Raw genomic sequence first — 15,856 nt, 5'->3', positions numbered from 1 at the left:
AGTTTTAGGTTGCATTCATTCTTAATTTTGTGCATTACAAGTAATTTCAGCATAATACAATCTCTCTCTCTTTGTTCTTTGAATAAGATCCTGACTTTGAAACAATCATCAATTATTCGCCAAGTGGTCAACTGACTTTATCAACACGATTGAGTTCTTTAGCATCGAAATCTAAAATCTTACATGAGATGTTCACTGCAATCATGAGTATATCATATATAGATCCATATGTTCATTCAACATTCATTTACATTCATATTATTGCACGAAAAACAAAAAAATATACATTTACATTATTAGCACATTATTTTTATCATTTGTTGTTGTTAGACACAATGCACCACTGAGAGGGGGGTGAATCAGTGATTCTCAAACTTTTCACTTTAACTATCCTTATGTGAGTTGTATACACATAAAAATGGCTATGAACGGTTAAATAAATATTTTATATTTATTTAATATATTAAATAGTTAATTTGAAAAGATTAATTTATTTAATTCATTTCGTGTCTTTCTATTAATTAATTTAATTGAAATATTTTATTAATTAATTCATCTATCCTATTCCTCTAATTAATTAAATATCTAATATTTAATTATTCTTCTAATCAATTAATTGAATATCTAAATATTTAATTATTGCCTTCAATCATTTGAATATCTAATATTTAATGATTATTTTTCTATCCTATAGTATCAAAATGTTAAATGATTTCCTAAATTATTTAATTTCATTTCCAACTCACCTTCCATCTCCACTTCATCTTTCCTTTGCCAACTCATCCATCATGTGGCTAAGGAAATTAATATTTCTTAAATATTAATTCATCAGTTATTTTCAACCTCTAAATTTAATGAAATATTGTGTACGTACACATATTTCATAACCTCCTTCTATATTCTCTCCATCTTCCCTACATCTTAGGAAGGACTTGAGTCCACTTGTCCTCTCATGCCTAAATTTTCTCCAACCATCCCTATGTTCCCTCAGTCAGCAACCTAGTCAAAGTGAGATGAATGACACTTGTCTTCTCCTTCCCCCTTTCTCTCAACCTTCACCTTTGCTCACAACCATCCAGATCTGTAGATCTGATCATGGTCATTGGTCCAGGCCACATCATCTTATCCTCTCAAGGTCTATAAAATTAGGAGTTTGAGTTGAGAGAGAGTTAGTCTTCAAGTGAGTTTTCAAAGCTAATCATTTGTAAAACTTATGCATCCTTGAGTTTTCATCTTGAAGCAAATAGCATAATCATATAGCATAATCATTTTAGCATAGTCATTTAGCATTGTGTATCAAAGTATCAGATAACTACTAGTTATCCATCCATTCTTCATATGCCATCTTGGAAGGTATTAGTTCTTGTCTGAGAGCACACCATCTGCAACCAAGAATAGTGGAGTTAGGACACAATGAGACTTAAACCATGAAGGTAAAAATAATGTTTTATTTTAATATGTATTTCATGTAGTTTCATTGGTTGAATTTGGATATCTTGTAGCATTTCCTTTGTATTTTGTGAAACTAACATGTTGCGGGTAGCATTCTGAGGATGGAATTCAAGTCAACACATTATGGCGCCCATCCTGGGGCTCGAGCCTCGAACTCATCTTTTTAATATCCTGTCTTATTCTCGCAAAAGCAAATTTAACGCATTTGTAATGCAGATTCATGCATGTGTGAATTCTGACTACGCTTTTGTTTGATAGGTTAGTGCATTTGTCCTTCAGGTTAACAAATCTGTCATGTAGGTTAATGCTTTTGTCCGAGAATCCATGCATTTAATCTTTAGGTTAGCTCTTTTGTCTTTTAGGTTAGCATTTTTGTCCTATAGGTTAGCACACTTATCAGTTTTGTTAACGCTTTTGTTAGAGAATTCTTGCTTCTTAGTCCACAGATCTGGGCTTTTGTAGTGCAGGTTAGCACTTTTTCCCTGTAGATTAGCACTTTTGAGGTGAAAGATAGTGCATTTGTTAGAACAACACTTTTATTTGCACGTGATAGAATTTCCTTGTAGTTCTAAATGTCCAAGAGCTTAAATTTTTCAAACTACTAACATGCATGTGCAGGATTGTGTTTAAAGAAAATTTTATGCATTTCCTCATCTAGTTAATTAAGAGTGCTATTTTGGAAAGTAACACATCATGTCTTGTTCATTTAGTTTAACTAAGGGGATAAATTGACAACATGCAACTTGCATTTTGAGTGACTTCTTTAAAATAGTTGCAGATAGACTTTAAAAGGTTAAAATAAACTTGTGTTTTCTATGCTTGATGAAGTAGTAGGTAAGTATGCTCGCACCATCATATGGTGATCAAAAAACTAGACCTACTTTCTTTTATGTATAACCTTTAGAGGGACTACCTTCTTGAGCTTCCTTGAGGGGGCCTGTGAGAGGGGAATGACCCAAAGTGGAAACTGGCTAATACCAAGTCCTTCCAATCCACTCTAAATAAATCGTATTTGTGATGAAAGTCCCAAACAACATGTGCTGATAAGTTCATACTGACACCATGTTTCCCTAGAAACCCTATGGAGTGTAACCTCTATAGGCTGGGAACCTTATGTATTTATAGAGCTAAAAGTGTCACATGTATGGGCACATGACCAAAAGCCTTTACTAAAAACCACTTGTACTAGTTGTTAGGCCCAATATGGAAAGCTAATGTACTGAGAGGGGAGGGGTGAATCAGTACTTCAAATCCTTTCTTTAACAATAAATTTACTGTTATGCATAAACCAAAAACTATTGTAACATAACATAAAGCTAAAACAAATAAATAACAATCATACATGATTCACTCCATAACATATATATTTTGGTTACGCAGAAACTCTTGGTTAGAGAGAAAAAATGCGGTGGGGATGGCACCCACAACTTCACTACTACAATAATAAAGGGTGCTCAGTTAGAGCTACATGTTTAGCTATTTCTAATAGCTTACCTTGTTCGGAGTATCAAGATCGTTACATCTACCTTGCTAAAGGATCTTACAACACTTATTCTAAATGTTGCACCTGGTTAAAGGCTTTACAATTTATAGACTTTGTTAGAGTCTTTTACCCTATTAAAGGTTTCTCTTACAACTCAAAATATTACAATAAAATCTTTACAAATATTTGCAACTTTACATCTCGAATGTTATAGCAGATTCTATGTGCTCAAAGTGAGATTACCTTGCTTATAGCATACCTCAGTAACCCATAAAATAACTCGGTAAACCCTTCTGTTTACTCTGTTCCTTGACTATTCTCTAAAATCCTTCTCGGTGACCTCTGTGTCTCTAACAATCACAATACTTAGTGCTTTACCATGATTTTGCTTTTCACATATGTTTGTCTTCACACTCATACACACATACCTCTATATGTCTCAATCTAACCTCAATCCATGCTGTATAAATAGATCTCTTATGTCAGTGATCTGGTTCATTGCTTCGATCTTACAAACATGATTTATCGAATGAATAACCATACAAAATATTTCATTGGATAGATGACCTCAAAATCATACACAATCTAGAAGTGCAATTTCCAATGTGATAACGGTTCTTTGTTCCTCGATCTTGTAACACGTTTCCACATGTGTGTCTAGGTTCACTGAATCTGGTAACATGTTTCACTCAGTGTATATCAACTCGATGTATCATTATTTCTGCTCAGTAGACATAGAGTGTTACTCGGTAGACAACTCGGTGTATACTGGGCTTTGTGACTACTTTCTTCTTAACCGACTACTCTGTGCTTATCGACTGAATATTTCGGTAGTAGTAACTGACTAGAGTATATAGAATGACTTTGGATATAAAACTAATGGCAACTTAATAAGTAGTAGCAATCTCCCCTTTTGACATTAGTTGAGATGTTTGACAAAACTACTTTCAAATTTATAACTCAAAAATCTATATACTTACAAAATTTGACTAAACAGACAGTATATACATTAATCAATAAAATAGTATATTCAGATATACTCCCCTTAACAATATACTATACATAACTCTGATTTTGCATGCTTGATGATCAATATTTTGTATTAACTGCTCGGTATACTCCCCTTGTATACTACACTCCCCCTGTATACTTTGATACTATTCTCCCCCTTTGACAAACATCAAAACTTAGTTACCATTCGATGGAGGCAACTGGTCAAAAATGGATTTGTACTTTGTCCTTGCATCGGTAAGAGTGGTAGAGAGGGCATCCTTGACACTGTCCATGAGTGAATTCTAAGTTGTAATGTCAGCTAACAGTGAATTTAGTCCATCTAAGGTGCTTCCCTCTTGTTGAGTGGATAGGGAGGTAGCCTTGTTGATCTGCTCTTGGACAGATGAAAGATGAGGAATCAATAATGTTTGAAGAGTCATAATGTCCATCCTTATTTTGTGCTCTGCATTCCCGAGTTCTAATTGTTGAGCCATGAGCTATTGTAGCTTGGTGTAGAAATTCTGAATAGAGTTTGTCTTAGTGGTCAACTTATTTGAGAGATTGGTGATCTCTTTCTCAATCACTTCTATTTTATTTTTGATATCTTTAATGAATAAGGAAAATGTATAGAGTTTTTGAAACAAATAAAGAATGTGCTTGAGTTGAGGGGATAACTCAACAATAAATTTGACAAGTTTTACTTTGCCAATAGCAATATCTTTCTGTACCTCTTCAATCATTTTAGCAGTGAGCTCTTTGTCCTTTAACTTGCTCAAGTATTCAGATCTATCTACTCCAGATGTCTCAATTTTAGTTAGGAGTTCATCCAGTTGAATATGGATGGCTGCATCTATTGTTGCTGTAGCTTTAGGTAGCATATCTATTAATGGTGCTTTCACCTTTTGAAGTACTTTGTTTTTCTTTTGAATAGCCATTTGTTTTTTCTGTTCTGCTTTGGCTTTGCATAGTTCACCGAATTCAATGAGTCCTTGCCCTTTTAGTTTGGATATGTCTACATTTGGCAACACTATTGGTTTTGACAAATCTAATTTGAAACTATGCTTTTTCATTTTCTTCTCTTTACCTTTCACTAGTTGAACCAATACAATGGCTTGTGAGGCTTATTGACCTTCGGTAGGTTGCTCGGTAGAGGCAATACTCTTGTCAATTTCTTGAACCTTTGATGTAGCCTTTGTTGTGTCCATCGGTGCTTCTGTGCTTGGGGTCTCAGATGTAACATTTTCAGTTCTAGAAGGAGCTTGAGAAGTATGTCCTTTGGTGGCCTAAGAAGCAGATTCTCCTTCTATAGACTTGTGACCCTCTGTTCCTTGTTCAGTATCTTGAGGGGTCTTTGTTGAAGCAAGTTGAGTGACCGGAGGATAGAGATGAACTTTTTCCAAAACTGATTCACTGGATACCAGTTTGGCATATGCATTCCCTTCTATCATTTCCTGTTCTTGTCCCTCGGTGTCCATGATATCCTCATCAATTTGTATAGTGTCAGTAGGGTCTTGCTCGGTGATATCAGGATCTTGCTCGGTGACATCAACTGTTTCAACTTCAGCTTGCTCACCATCATTCTTGATTCAAAATATTTCTTGCCATTTTTCTTTGGTCTCATTCTCTACATCCAAATAAAATCCATTCATCAATTTCAAGGCTCTTTGCTTGACTAGGAAGTTTGAGTGGTATTTTTTCAGATGTTCACTTATTTCATCTACCGACATGTCTAGAAAGAGATGCACCAAAATTCTTTCCCTCATCTTCTTTTCCAAGTCCATGGCATCTTTCCACCTATTATCAATATGCAAATACAATTCTTTTGGAAGAGAATTAGTTACTTCTAATGGGACCAATCAAAATTTCAAAAGAGTGCAGATGACAACTTCTTCTATTTGTCTCTTTTCTGCATCGGATTTGGATTCATATTTAACATATCTAAATGATCCAAATCCACGATATTGCTTTAGATTAGCACAAAAGTTATCAACACTATGTACTTCTTCCTTTCTACTCTTGACAATCTGAAATTTGCTTGCATCTTCAGATTAGGTGTCACTGAACTCTTTAGTCAAAATGAGTCTCTGAGTAGATTTCTTATAAGTTTTTGTTACCTTTGGTGTGGAAACATTCTTTGGTTTCTTACTCGGTGATGTTGCAGATGATCTTGTGTTTGGGCACTTGACTGAAGGAGTCAGTGATACCTTTGATGTATCTTGTTTCTTTCTTTTCAAAACTTTCCCTTTAGGCAATTCAATGCTCAATGTAACAGCTGCCTCTTGAGCTTTAGATTCCTCCTCGGTGATGACTATAGTGCCTTTGACAGGTGTGGAGGAAGAACCTTCTCCAAATTTCTCCATTAATGCCTTGATCATTTTTGTTGCCTTCCTTGTAGCCTTGGGCACTACAATGCTCATCTTAACTTTCTCTTTAACTTCTTCATATGTACCATATCTCAGCTCAGTAGCATGCCTTGGTAATGTAAGAAAAGCATCTATCTGCTATTGTGTGATGTCAAAATCAATCTCATAACCCATAGGTGGCAAAGATTGTGTTCTTGGTTCCACAACATTAACATAGTAGTAGTCAGTGTCCACTTCAAAGCATATGTCATCCTTGTATTTCTCTACTAACTGGGGTGGGATCCGGTACCTGTTATGCATCCTTTCCTGAAACTTGCTGAAATAATCATCCATAATATCATTAAAGTTATCACCTAGCCATTTGATGAAGTCATTGATTTGATGGATGATTGGTCAGTGTAGCTCCCAAACTACATTACCGACTGATGGAAAGAATTTCTCAAAATAGAAAAACATGCATACTAACAGTGATCCAAACTTCAGTGTGTTAGACGAGTTGTCCTTTTTTGGCTTCCTTATGGTGTTTAGATTCTCAAACAGGTTTTTCAACAATACTTCACAGAGATCAATTTTCATTCCTTTCTTCACAATTTTATATGCTAAGTTAACTGCTGCATAGGGTACACTGTTTTCCCTTGCCGATTAGAAGAAACAATAACCTATTACTCTAATGGCAAACTTTAGCTCTGCATCTGTCACATTGTCTAGTTTCAGTCCTCTACAATCTGATTCAACTCCAGTTAGAGTGATCAATTCCTTTTGTGATATCATTTTCTGAGCTCGGGCATGATCAAAGATAGGGTAATTGGTGATCAAATGAATGATTTCCTTGGTGATTTTAAATGGTTGCTCTTCTAACCACATGAAATCATCATGAACTCTACTCAGAACAAACTTGACCCACTGGGGTTTGAATACACAAGGATAAGTTAGGGCTTTGGTCAATCCCTTGATTTTGATGTGTTCAAACTTGCTATCCAATTTCCCATTGGTACATAGTTCATCATATGTGTCCTTGATTTCAACATGACCTAGTTCCTTAACACAACACTTAGTGAAGAATTTGACATCCTCAACTAGTAAAACCTTATCTAGAATGAGTGAAAATGCAGTTTTATCATCCGGTTCAAATGCTACTTTGGGAGTTAAAAAGTATTTCAGTGAGGGCTTTTCAATGTTCTCAACAACAACGGGCTTGTGGATCTTAGGTGTCGTTGCAGATTTTAGATAATCACTTAACAAAAGATCCTTGGGGTTTGAAAACTATCAAATGACAGACGCTTCCCACTTAGCAAATGTAAAATAGATAATCACAACTGATATGATCGATAAACTAGTTTGACAATGCATTGTGATTGATGTAAATACCTTGAATTTCACTTGGGAGGTGGTTTGATTGCCTTGGAATCACTTTGCTTTTCTTTCTTGAAAACTTGGTAAGTGTGAAATGACCACGTAAAAGCTTTAAGTACATAATATACCTTATCGGGCTTCGTGTAGTTAGGTCAAAAGACATTAAATGCACTCGGTACCCCTTCCCTTTTATGCTTTTAACCGAGTAGCCAGACTTCCTGTATTTACCGACTAGACAGCCTTCCAAAAGACTTGATAAAATTTCAAATTTCCTAATGCATCTTTAGCTATGCAGATTTTGAATTAAATGCATGATAAAATAGGAAGTGTTAAGATTTAACCTTTGAGAGAATGCAGTCCCTTCATACCTTTACCGATTAATTTGGAATAGGTGCACCTAACTCGGTAGGTAAGGTGCTTTCTTCATTTGACACAATTTCCTTATTTTTCCAAATCATCTGTAATTTGCCTTTTATTTATTCAGTGTCTCCTCTAGGTTGATCTCTACAATCTCTAGCCAAGTGTCCAACTTTGTGACAATAAAAGCATGTCATACCAAGATTTCTCCATGATCTTTAGTTGTTCATTCCAAACCTTATAAAGCAGTTGGCACTTATATGTCCATATCTTCCACAACATTCACACCATATCCTTGTATTGTAATCCCATGGTACTGCAGAATACTGTCGGTAAGGATCTGTGTGAGTTTGGTAACCTCTAGCATTTGCTCGGTGTGCAAACCACATATAGTTCTTCTGCTTAAACCAACACTTCTCAGTACTATGTCCATATCTATTGCAGTTTTTACAAAACCCTTTGAATTTTTCCTTCTGATAATTGTTAACAGACTTTGTCCTACATTGATTAGATGTGTGACCATATTTATTGCAATTGTTACAATAACCATTAGACCTAATGACATTCAGTTGCTTACCTTTTCTGATTTGGCACATGTTGGCAGTATGACCTTGAATTCTACAGTAGTTGCAAATAGGTTTCTTTTCTTTGATGTTCTTCTTGTTTCCAGCTTGCTTTGATGATTCTCCTCTCTCGGTAGTGTGGATTCCCTTCTTGGTAGAGTATTTTCCTTTGTAACCAAGTCCTGCATCTTTGTTGGGTCTTCTTGTATTCAGTTGCTCATCCAACATCTTTGATGCTTCATAACTCTTCTTCAGTGTTTCTTTGGATTTCTTCTTTGTTTCAAGTTCTTCGGTCAACCTTGATACTTCAAGTTTCAATGCTTGATTCTCATTATCCTTCAGATTTTCTTTATGATGTGCATAACCTAATTGATCTGACAGATTACTTTGTATTCCAATCATCCTAGTGATTTCATCATTCTTTTCAAATACTAATGCTTCAAGCTATTGTTTTTCTCTTTCTAGATCTCTTACTTTATCCTCAGTTGTCCTCAATGCATCAAGATTTTCAGTCATCTGTGTGCTGAAATGTTCATGTCCTCTTTTCATTGCTTTTAGTTGATCAGTCAATGCTTTGTTCTTTTCTTTCATTTCTCCAATCATCTCTTCAGTCTCTTCAGATATAGTGTTCTCAGATGATGTCTCAATCTGTTCCACCAGTTCTTGAGAGTCCTACAAATCATCAGACAATCTTCTTCTAACTTTCAATGATTTTTGCATTTGTCTTTGCATGTCTGCAATCACTTGATTAGCATGAGCCAACTCTTCTTGCAAATACACAATTCTCCGAGATTGTTTATAGCCTTCCATTGATAAGATCTTTTTCTTTAGGCTATTAAACCCTTTTCCAAGATTGAAACTCTGATACCAATTGTTAGGCCCAATATGGAAAGCTAATGTACTGAGAGGGGAGGGGTGAATTAGTACTTTAAATCCTTTCTTTAACAATAACTGTACTGTTATGCATAAACCAAAAACTGTTGCAACATAACATAAAGCTAAAAAAAATAAATAACAATCATACATGATTCACTCCATAACACATATACTTTGGCTAGGCAGAAACTCTTGGTTAGACAGAAAAAATGTAGTGGGGATGGCACCCACAACTTCACTACTGCAATAATAAAGGGTTCTCAGTTAGAGCTACATGTTTAGCTATTTCTGATAGCTTACCCTGTTAGGAGTATCAAGATCGTTAGATCTACCTTGCTAAAGGATTTTACAACACTTATTCTAAATGCTGCACCTGGTTAAAGGCTTTACAATTTATAGACTTTGTTAGAGTCTTTTACCCTATTAAAGGTTTCTCTTACAACTCAAAATATTAATGTAGCATCGGAATTAGGAATCATCAAAGCAATATATAAAAGGACATATTATTCGTTATTAGCTCAATCACACATTGCAATGATCTAATCCTAAGCACACTCAATAGAGACATAAAAGCAAAGCATTCAAAAGCAAATATCATGCAAACCAGATGACAATTTGGATGCTTCTTCCATGTGGCTCCATTGTTCTTCTTTCCTCTTCAATTGGATTTGTGGATCTCACCTACAAGTACACATACAATTGAAAGCAAGATTGACATTGATGAAAAGCTCAAGAGTACTAGAAGCATGATTTGACAAAGTGATTAGAAATTCAATAGTCTGATTAGGGGATCAAGAATCAAGGTCTTTGAGTGAAGAAATTCATCCAATTTATAGATAAATTGGAGAAAAAGATCAAATTAGCATGAAATGGATATTAGAGGCAATTGATTTCAAAATGGGAAAATTGAGTGGAAAGAAGAAGGTTATGACACCTTCTATGTCATGAATTATGACATATTGCCAATGCAAAGCTTAGAGAACTAGAACCTTATGACATCTTGCTATGCGAAGAGTATGACGCATGAAGCACAAAAATAGGGAGCACTAAAGACAAATTAATTAGGTGGAAATTGATTTGGACAAATTAGAAAATAGGTGGAAATTAGGAAATTGATGCAAATTAGGTAAATTAATTAATAATTTTTCATTCATTAATTAATTTACAAAAATAGGAGGAATTAATTAGCCAATTAAATAAACATTTAATTGTGACAAGCAGACTTAGGATAAATAAATAAATTATTTAACCTAAAGGGAGAAATGACAAACAAGGTTAAATGATTAAATCATGAAACCCTAGAAGATGAATTAGAAATGCAAAGACGACAATTAGGTCTTGATGCAAGATTGATTTGATGTCGATTCGATCATGATTTTGAATTGATAAATGATTTTATTGATAAATAATTGAAATTGGTTGACAAATTGACCAATATTGATAAAGAGACCAAATTGATATGCACCAATTGACATGATTGAAGAGGACAAGGATCGATGACAAATCGATCGCAAAATTGACGAGATTGACAAGTTGATAAGAGATTGACAAGATTGACCAAAATCATGATTGAAAATTGTTATCGACAAGACCAAATTCGAAAGCGAGACAAATGAAGAATGCAGAAGAAAGACTCGATGCTCGCAAATGATAAAGACCAAGTGCATAACATAGGAGAAATGTTAATGCGACGCAAAAACTCTAAAATGAGGCAATGCGCAAATGTTAAAGTATGATCTCGCAAGCATTGACCATTTTTAGGTGTCTACATTTTGCCCCTCTTTGAGACAATGCGATTTTAAGCGTTGTTTCAAAGAACAATAACTAAAATGCCCCAGAAAACTAACAATGACATATGCATGCCCCCTCGAGGAATTGGCCGGAAACATGTGGAAAAGAGGCCAATTGATCGATAAAAATGATAGGATCGAAGGGACTGACAATCGGAGATCGGATGCATGAAGGACAAGCAATGTAAGGTGCACAAGACCGTGACCAACATAAGATGGAGAAGACGCATGTCCATCTATGCAATGACAAAGAGCTATAAATGAGACCAAGAGGGTGAAAAATTGCTCATTTGCACTAGCCCAAGAAGAGGATTTGTTGCTCTTGAAAAGGACACTTGCAGAGAGATGGCGAACATTCAAATGGTAGATCACCTCAGAGAATGTGTATGCATGTACAAATGACCAGATGATGTGGGAGCAGTGATATGGATCTCAAAAACCCATGTTTTCAATTTCATGAATTTGACTTGCTTGTGGGACATTGCAGGGCCCACAAAGAATGCAGAAACTAACTTCTGCGCTTGTGTAGGGTCTTCTGCGCTTGTGTCATGTCTTCTGCGCTTGTGTGAGGTCTTTTGTGCTTGTGTAAGGGTACACAAGCACAAGAGTCAAGACACAAGCGCAAGAGTCAAGACACAGGCACAAGAGTCAAGACACAAGCGCAAGAGTGCATGTAAGACTCAATTTTAGTCCAAAACAACATGCAAATGATCTGAAAAGGGGGGATAAGGGTAGGATAGGTCAGAATAGATGAAAAACACCCTAAGGTGGACATGAAAATGAGGAAATGCAACCCGTAGGATCAAACCCTAAAACTGACAAAATGTGCCCCAATTGTGATGCAGAGTCGACAATGTCCATTGATCACACGGGAGAACCGACCTGACTACTTCATGTTACAAAATAGACTCAGAAGCACGGACAGAGATACATTAGCAGGACTTGAGATATGGTAGGGATGAGGAGGATAGAGGGAGAACCCAGTGACAGAGGCACGTGCTCCTTATGACAGATAGTGGACATTATGTAGTTTGACATTATATAGTCAACCTGCGGGCCATACTTAGGACAGATAGTCCAATTTTGTACTCCGATATGATTTTGACATATGATATGATATGCATCGATATGATGGGATGCAATGTGTTATGATTGATGTTATTTTGCTATGTATGGATGACTTATGTACTTATTTATGTACCATTGTGGAACATGTATGGATGTATTTTTTTTATGTGTTTTTGATGCATTTATAATACGAAATGGAGAAAATGCTTGATGTGATGCTTGATGCAATGCAAATGTACTAACCAAATGGATGCAGGATGCAGCATGTATGTTTGGAGATCAGAGCACTAGACCAAACTGACTATCTGACCGGACGGAAGAAGTGTTAGTAAGAAGAAATGAATGAGACAAAGGACAGTTGAAGAAAAAATTGCTTTCAGTAATGCACTTTGTAGGTGAGAACCTTTATTTTTATGTAGCAAAATGGATGCGTAGCATCATGGCATTGAAGGCCACAACTGAAATGCAACCCTTTTTGTGAAAGACAGACACATCATAGACAAGTAACAATCACAATCAAAAGGAAAGGGATCATGAGCCATCCCGGTCACTCTAAATCAGTCAGTGACATCATCGAGCAACATAGGAACATGATCGAAGCCAAAGATAAATCAATAAAAAGATAAGACACACAAATTCAAGCAAATCAAAAAAAACATCTTAATCTTCATTGTCAAAAGTTGAAAGTGCTGATAGGACGATCATGCTGTCTGGTTTCAGGACATGCGGTACCCCGTCTAAGACAAGACATAGTCTGGTTTCAAGTATACCACACCCTGTATAAGACCCATGATAGTAAGGACAAATGATTTGGAGGTTGATTGATATGACAACTCGGATCAGTTTGAATGTCTGGTTTGAATAGAAAGTTCATCTGGTTAAAGCATGATTTCATTAAAGGATAGCGTGTGATTGCGAGTGTCGTTGGAGGAATGCTCAGTGACTTGTCTTATGCACAAAAAGAATAATTATTTGCAAAATGTTTGTTTTTTTGCTTTTGGAGTTTTACAATTTTTTTGTGTTTTTTCAGGACTTTATTTGATTTTTAGAGATTTTTTCAGGACCTTTATTCGATTTTTTTGCTTGAAGATTTTTTCAGGACTTTTTTTCAATTTTTTTTTGAATTATTTCAGAACATTTTTCAATTTTTTTTTGAATTTTTTCAGGACTTTATTTGATTTTTTTTGAATTTTTTAAGGACATTTTACAATTTTTTATGATTTTGCCCCCAGTGTCTAGCAGGGCAAGGAATATGACAGGTGAATAAATAGGCTTTCTGAAATGTTGGTGGATAGAGGGAAGACAAAGGCCTTTTATTATGGAGACAATGCGGATGCAATTTTCAAGGGCTATTACGTGATGGGACAAAAGACTGGATATGACAATGTCAAGCAGTGATATGGCATGAGGGACATGTCAAGAGGCTTTTGAAACCATGTTAAATTTTGCGTCCTTATGTCAGATCAAAATCAAGGAATGAAAAAGAGTGTATGGATAGTGATAGGATATGGAGAGGATAAGCAAGATCAAGAATGGATAAGGGACATCAACTGAAGGTCGGGATTGGTGAAGGGATAGTGGCAGAAAGTTGCAATAAGATAGGGAATATGGATGAAAGGTTATAATAAGCAAATGGATAAATACCAAAAGCTATGATAGACTGAAAGCTGCAAACAAGATGCATGATGCTCATGACGATCCTCAGCCTTGTCAAGATCAAAGGTGGAAAGAGGAAATGGATATGAGGGACAATAGGATATGAAGGGTAATGACATGGTATGATAGGATAATGGAACAATGAAGGACAAAAGGATATGAAGGAGGAAACCTGCCCCCAAGTGTGGTATGCAAGAAGTTCATAAATTACGCATGACGCCTGTTTGCCAGGTTTTCACTAGTGGACGAATTATTTTTCTTTATTTTTTTTCTTTTGTCTTTTTTTTTTGATTTTTTTGATTTTTTTTGATTTTTTTTTTGTATTTTGACTTTTTCAATAGAAGATGGACATATGATAGGGGATGGAAGAAGGACTCAAGCGTCTTTTTGTTTGTTTGGATAGTAGCCTTGAAAAAAAAATGGACCATGACCTTTAAAATTATGCTTAAAGACGTTGGTAGGATAAGGATATGGAATAAGAGATGAAACTAAGGCGAGAATTTATGTAAAGGATGGGATCAAAGGGATCGAAGGATGGAAAATGTGCATTGGATAATGGATAGGGTATTGGAAGAATTGGGCTTCAGTGGATGGAAATGTTGGCAAGATCGACATTGGCACACACCTTGAGGGGTGATGGACTGATGGAGGAAAAATAGATCTCAGATTGTGAGATTTGGATGGAGGAATAGCTTGGGATTTTGGGACATAAGGGCCCAAAATGGATGAAGAAGGTGATGGAGGAATAGACTTGGAAGGTTTGGATGGAGGAATAGCAATTTTGGATGCCAATTTGGATGTTTCTTTAGGCTTTTGTGCTTCAAGGAGCCGCTTAGGGATCCACATGGTTTTTGATTTTTCATGCTTTTGTGGTTCCTTGGAGTGCATTGCTTGCACAAGGGATTTAGGAACCCATATATATTTTGACTTTGCTTTATTTTGCTCAGTGGGCCTTTGTGGCCTTTTGGATATTTCTTTTTCTTTATAGATCATATTGTTCTTTGTTTTGACATGTCGATTATATTGGACATGTTGATCCTTGAATACATGTGGATTTCCAGACTTGTGACTTTTATACTTGGCATCCAAATTGCTTGGAGGGGGGAATGAATGTCGATGTGGATGGGAATGATATGGAGGCCTATGGGATGGATGGAATTTACTCAAGGATGTGTGCCTTTTCTGACCTTGCATAGAGGACGAAGGGATATAAGGACCTAAGATGGATGGAAGTGATGATGGGGAAGGGATATGTTTGGATTTTGATGGAGGGATACCAACGTCTTGAGAGTGAGTTGTGTAGACATGACCCTTAACATTTTCTTTCACATGAAGGAATTCTTGCTTATGGAGATCTACCCCTTTGCCTTTACGAATATCTTGACTTGTAGGATGCTCTTTTCCTTGGGAAGAAGATGCGATTCCATTATGAGGTGGATATGATATGAGAGAAATAATGAGATCTTGAAGTGGATTAGATTTCACCAAAGTGGAAGAACCCATTATGCATGTCGAGGGTTCATGAACATCTTGCACTAACACATTAGAATCATGAAGTGGATTAGGATCATGAGGGGGACTAGGATTGTGTAGTGGACATGGTTCAATGACAGGCACTTCAAGAGATGGAATGGGAGAAATAATGGGATCATCAAAAGAAATGAGATCTTGGAGTGGATATGCTGGATTAGGACGTGGAGATGGAAGAACAAGTGGATCTTGTGGAGGATCTAAAGGAAGAGTTTGATCTTGACAAGGAGGAAGATCATTAGAATCCTCTTTAAAGGTACTTTTCTCTTGACTTTTAATGGGATCATCGAAAAGGATGGAAGGGATATCTTGATCTTTCTCAGGAAGTGGAATGTCAATGGGATTTGAAAGGACATTGTGTTCATGAAATGG

This window comes from Cryptomeria japonica, chromosome 11 (genome assembly GCF_030272615.1).
Source record: "Cryptomeria japonica chromosome 11, Sugi_1.0, whole genome shotgun sequence".
NCBI classification, from domain to species: domain Eukaryota; kingdom Viridiplantae; phylum Streptophyta; class Pinopsida; order Cupressales; family Cupressaceae; genus Cryptomeria; species Cryptomeria japonica.
The sequence above is the reverse complement of the archived record's forward strand: the minus strand, read 5'-3'. Positions refer to the sequence as shown.